The sequence below is a fragment of the Heterocephalus glaber genome, unplaced genomic scaffold, assembly GCF_053883595.1.
Source record: "Heterocephalus glaber isolate CG9 unplaced genomic scaffold, H.glaber_assembly_v1.0 deba00001509, whole genome shotgun sequence".
Classification (NCBI taxonomy): Eukaryota; Metazoa; Chordata; class Mammalia; order Rodentia; family Bathyergidae; genus Heterocephalus; species Heterocephalus glaber.
The window spans coordinates 45,714,048-45,720,290 of record NW_028258325.1 but is presented as its reverse complement, the minus strand read 5'-3'; the positions used below and the strand labels follow the sequence as shown (position 1 = coordinate 45,720,290).

Genomic DNA, 6,243 nt, shown 5'->3' with positions numbered 1-6,243 from the left:
TTCAATTGTATATAAAATCTGGTATTTCTCTAATAAGTCTGTTACCTAATTTCCCACAGAATCTTCTGTCTTTTGGGGAAAATATTTAAGTTGAGATTGGGTTTTAAAAGGACAAAGCTAAAAAAAAAAAAGGACAAAGCTTTTGTATGTGGGGGGAGGAGATTTGGGGGGAAATGGGATAAAATAAAATAAAATTTAAAAAACAAATCTGTCTGAATGGATAAAATAAAAAACTTTTTCCAAATGAAAAATAAAAAAAAAATAAAAGGGACAATTAAACCATGAAATAGAGGCCCTGTTTTAAACACACACACACACACACACACACACACACACCCCAAAAAGCACAATCATTGGGAGAAATTCAGCACAAATGACCTGCCTTAAGTTTGCCATTCTATAGTGGTTACATTACAACAACACAAAATCTTGCTTATTAGGACAAACCATCAATAAAAAGTTAATTTGCCTGAAACAAATTTCTATCAGTATGGTCAAAATGAAAGGTTTCTGAAAGCTGTGGATATCTGCAAAATTCACTTTGTGTGTTTTTTGTTGTTGTTGTTGCTTGTTTTTGGACAGAGAAACCTAAGTGGACATAAAATAGCAGAAAGTACATGATCACTAGAATTACATATACATTGGTTCAAATCTGGTTGTTAGCCTTTACCAAGTCAGTGATCCCAGGGGAAGTTATTTAACTCTTCTAAGCCTCAGTTTCTTTATCTGTAAATTAAAAATGATGGTCCCCATCTTGGGCTCCTCAATATCTGCTTGGATTGAGAGTTATAAGTGCTGTATATATTTTTATTTGGCTTAATATCCTTGTTAGTGCTAATACTTTGGACAGTGTATAGTTTTCCCATTGTCTGATTTTAACTAAGGAAAAATTTTGGAAAATGTTATTTTTTTTCTTTTTTCTTTTTTTGGTACCGGGGATTGAACTCAGGTCCTTGTGCTTGTGTAGCAGGAGGCAAAACCACTGAGCTAAATCCCCAGCCCTATTTTCTTAACATTTTCAATGATACTTTCTTTATTCAACCTTTCTATTGTGTTAAAATTCACATAAAATAAAATTTGGTGGTTTAAGTACATTCGTTATACTGCATAGTCATCACCACCATCCACCTCCAGAACTCTTTGCAAGACTGAAACTCCATATCCATTAATAATAGCTCCCCTTTTCCTCCTCCCCCTGACCCTAGCACCCATCATTTTACATAATAATGTTTTCTCTCTTTTTCTCTCACTCTGATGTTTTGTTTTACTAGGATTACTTGGGGTGGATAATTAGATGATTTTAAAATATGAGCAAATATTTGTCTCGTTAAGCAGTCATACAATATCTGGGAAGTAATCGTGTTAATTCATAATTTCCTGGCCTAAAGTTCCCCAAGAAGGAAAAATGGCTGTTCTCACATCACAAATAAGCTGCTCTCAGAGGTTGTAAAAACAAGTTCGCAGAAACTCCATCAGCAATCTTTTATTACAGCCTGACTTCACTTATATAAAAACTGAGAATTTTCAAGCAGACTTTGAGAATACCATTTTTGCAGGACCATAGATTTGCTTTCTGTTTGTTTTAGAGTTAAAAAAATATGTTGTAAGTGGGAAGTATGACAAATATAATTGGAGATAGAGTTAAAATTTAAGTATCTTTGTCATAAAAAAATAAATCAGGCCTTCCAAATAAAACTTCACACATTTCAAGCAAAGAATATACAACTTCTATAGGGAGCAGGCACTGTACCATGCAACAAGAACCACAGGTGAGCCAGCTTTCATCATGCCTTCAAGGGTCCTGGAATGAAAACTGGTGACCAGTGGAAATACCCACTCTGTGAGCCTACCACTTCCTTGCCCATGGAATACTTTGGTGTGAATTTAAATGAAACATACATTTCTAATTTATTAAAAGCAAAAAATTTTTAAGCACTATATTATTGTACATCTTGAATAAGTACACTCCAGGGAGAACCCAGGTGAGCAGACAGTGTCCTGTGTGACCACCCGTCTTCCTGCCCTCATCTAGGTAAGAAAGTCAGGTAGGGTTTAGCCTTCTGAGAGTAGCAATTGAGCAAAAGAGGCAAGATGAGGGGTCTGTTCAATTGAGCTATTGATCTCTGTTCTTCCCTTGTATTTCTGTGATACATTCCTTGATATGACCTTGTAGATGGAATATGCTTCCCTACCTTAGAGTCTGGGCTTGGCCTTACTTTGATCGATGGGTTGCTAGTGGACATGTTATAAGCAGGAGTTTGAAACATGCTTGTGTATTTAGATAACCACTGGTCCAAAGAGAAAGAGGTAGTGACACTTGACTATTTTTTTCCACCTTTTGAGGCTGTTTGAAAAGGATGCTTTCATACTTGAACCTAATCTGAAGCATGGAGCCCCACCCAGCCCTGACCAGCATGCATAGATCATTCATGTTCCAGTCAACATAGAGATCATGAGCAAGAGCTAAATGCTTATTTTAAACTACTTGGATTTATGGCCACTTGGATTTATGGCCACTAATTGCACAGCATTCTTGTGAAATTAGCCAACTGACACAAAGAGATGCTTGGAATGGTGTCAAGAAAGGATGCAGACAATTGCTAGAGTGTATACCAATAAGACTGTTTGTAAATACCCTCCTGAGTGCTGATAAGGTTTATGAAGGAGCAAGCCCTTGTCCAGTGTCCCAGAACTCAGCCAGGTGACCTGAGCTCACTTGTGTGTTGTCTTCTAGGCTAACTCATGGCTATGATTGAAATGGTTCTCTTTTAGACATGGCTCACTGATGTGGTGTATGACCTGACTGACTATCTGGCTGACACCTATTCTTAGCTTCTAGGTCTTGGGAATTTCAGATTGCTTGCAGTGGCTAAGGTAAAAGAAGAGCGAAAGGAAAAAAATTATAAGGAAAGAGTATAGAGGGAAAACCACTTTGGCTTGTGGAATTAAATTTAAAAAGAATGGAGGAGGCCGGGGATTTAGCTCAGTAGTGCTGCCACCTGCCTTGCAAGCGCAAGGACCTGAGTTCAATCCCAGGCACACACACACACACACACACAAAAAAAAAGAATGGAGGAAACAAGAATACAGAAGGCAAAGGGGAGAGAAAAAACAAACAAACATAAGAAATATTAATGCTAATATGATTAAGTTTCCAACAAATACCTCAAAAGTCAGAATTCCTTTGTAAGCATTACATGTGAAAAATAAATACCTATAAAATGAGTACCTCCTGTGTATAATACAAAAGTAAATAAGACACCATCTTTATTCTCGCTATAATGTAGGAGGTTATTGCTTTTGTTAACCACAATCTGAACATTTTTTCCCAAGAAGCAAAGACATGAGCTGTATGGTAGGTATATTTTTATTAGTTGGCAAGGGCAATGAAAGATTTGGCATACAACATACAAGGTTTTTCTAGCAGATCATTATTTTACTGTTTGCTTTCATAAAAAGGTGTGTTTACGTCTTGCTTTTCTTTTCAATTCTCAACAGTATGAACAATTTTCAACACAACTAGGCAACTAGATGTCTTTATTTCAGGTAGTAACACTTGACTAATTTTTTCCACCTTTTGAGGCTGTTTGAAAAGGATGCTTTCAGTTACTTAATAAAACGAGTAGATCTTTAAAAAAACCTTTTTTTTTAATTTTGAAAAGAAAGTTACCCTTGAGGAGCAATTGCAAAGGCAGTACAGAGAACTCTTGCACATGCCTCAGCCAGCTTCCCCAGAGCTAACATCCCACATAACCACAGCACAATGATCAAAATTGATAAATAAGCCTTAGTGCAATGCCAGCTGAATTGCAGACCTTATTCCACTTTTACCAGGTTTGCCACTAATGTCCTTCGTCTATCCAGGATCCCAGCTGGGAATCCACAAAATGTGGATTTAGTTTTGTCTCCTTGAACCTATCCCAAGCTTCTCCTCAGTGTTATGGATTAAATTGTGTCCTCTCCAATCAATATGTTGAAGTTCTAACCTCCATTAACTCAGAACATGACCTGATTTGCAGAGTCTTTACAGAGGTAATCAGGTTGATGACTAATGAAGTCATTGGTGTGGGCTCTACTCCACTATGACTGATGTCTTTATGTAAAGGGGACATTTGGACACAAACACATACAAAAAGAAGATTTAAAGACAGAAGGAGACAATAGCTATGTATGAGCCAAGGAGAAAGAGGCCTAGAACAGATCTTCCCTAACAGATCTTAGAAGGGACAAACTCTGCTCATCCCTTGATTTTGGACTTCTGGATTCCAAAATGTTAGGTAGTAAATTTCTATTGTGTAAGATAGTGCATTTGTGGTACTTGGTTATGACAGCCCTTGCAAACTAATATGATCAAATCTTGTAAGATTCTGACACCATTTCAGGCCTATAATCTCAGCACTCTGGAAGGCAGAAGGATCACAAGTTCTAGCTCAGCCTAGCCAACATAGAGATTTAGCAAGACCATTAAAAAAAAAAAAAGGACTGGGAATGTAGCTAAGGTGCCAAACCCAGGAGTCAATCCCCACTACAAAGAGTAGTTTTAAGAGTACTTTTAAGTACTTTTAAGAATAGTACTCTCTTGGTTACTTTTCTCATGGCTGAGACAAAATACCCAACACCCAAATTTAAAAGAGGAAAGGTTTATTTGGCTCACAGTCTGTAGGGATTTCAGTTCGTGGCTGGGTCCAAGGCAGGGTGGCATGACAGAGGGGCATTGGAGAGGATAAACAGTCCATGACAAAGCAGGGCAGGCAGAAGGCAGCAAGCAGCAAGTGGCAAGCAACAAATGACCAGACATGACACTAGCCCTCTTTCTGTCCTTTATATTTTATCCAGGCTATCTATCCTGAGGACAGCATTCACACCCAGGTGGGGCACCCTTAATCCTACCCAAAATTATGCCAAACCAATCACTGGACTAATTTAGTAATCACACACCCCTGATCCCAGCATTGGCAAAGCCCAACCAGCCTCCAATGCTGCTTGACAAAGTTCCAGCTGGGGGAAAGAAAGGGTGGAACACATCGTACCCTCATGTTTTATTTTTTCTTGCCATAATGTTTATAATTGTTACTCTGATCACAGGAGTCATTGTGTTTGTGACTAACAACAAACTCTCCATGAGACAAATTGGTAATGATATATTGAAATCTGATCTGGCTCACAAGTCCCAAATTCCAGTTTCTCTTAGTTCTATTGCCACATTCACTCCTAAAGAAACCTCTCCTAAAAGCCCCTCTGTTTCCCCACTACTATAACTCCCCCTCTTATTGTTGACATTCTATTTACTAAAGGGGTCTTATGAAGAGATTGAAAGGACAGACTTTAGATGTAAGAAATAGTGGAAAATGGGAAATAAAAAGAACGTTAAGACAGGTAAATGCATTAAGGAGGCAAGTTACTCAATATTTTTCAAAGTGCTGTAAATATCTCCTGCTCATGGACTATGAACCCAAATGACATTTAGTTAAGATGAATAGAGGTATAGAAAAATAGAGAGCTAATAGCAAACTATATTAACCATTGTGCAGTTTCTCAAGGGCCAGCTGGTGACCACAAGTTTGACACTTAGTTGATTAAATCTTGCTTGTACCCACGCTGATATAAAGATTTTGATTAAGTTACTTTCTGTTCTGTTTAGGTGTGGGTAAATAAGGGGACAATTGTAATTTTTAAATATGTATTCGTGATGTTCAATGAAATGAAACAGCTTAGAGGAATTGTACTTTGTTTACCAAAAAATAACCTTTACTTCAATAGAAATTGCTAAGGCAATCTAAAATGTAAACATGTTCCGCCCAATGCCTCCTAGCTGTTGCTTAAAGATATAAAAATAAATCAGACCCTGAGACTTATCAGAGGGAACCTGAAGATTGCTTGAGAAGGTTCTTTTCTCATCGCCGGCCCAGGACATCTCCCCTTCCTACCCTGCATCGACATCGACTGCAGCTGGTCTGCGGCACAGCATCACACATTTAATCCAAGCATCATACTCTTCAGATTCAGCCACCTCTGAAAATCCCTACTTATGACTGCATGAGGCTTTGGGGGAACATCTAAATACAAGCCATAACAGGTACCTTGTAGAATGTTGCTCAGTTTGGGTTTGTCTGATGTTTTTTCATGGTTAGACCAAGGTTATGGACTTGGGGAAATATTACAGAAATGACGAACCTTTCTTAGCACATTGCATTAGGTGGCACACAACCTTGATATGTTCCGTTACTCATGATGAAAGTCTTG

At 38.0% G+C, this 6,243-nt stretch overlaps 1 long non-coding RNA gene across 2 annotated transcripts in view; it reads left to right on the top strand.

Moving 5' to 3' along the window:
- Positions 1 to 4,659: 4,659 nt before the first annotated feature.
- Positions 4,660 to 6,243, top strand: part of LOC110350236 (uncharacterized) — a 176,657-nt gene continuing 175,073 nt past the window's right edge. Inside the window, exon 1 of one of the 2 annotated variants that reach the window (XR_015441373.1) lies at positions 4,660 to 6,076. This is a non-coding gene — a long non-coding RNA (uncharacterized LOC110350236). The remainder of the gene's footprint in view (positions 6,077 to 6,243) is intronic. The other variant, XR_015441370.1, reaches the window with a different exon arrangement.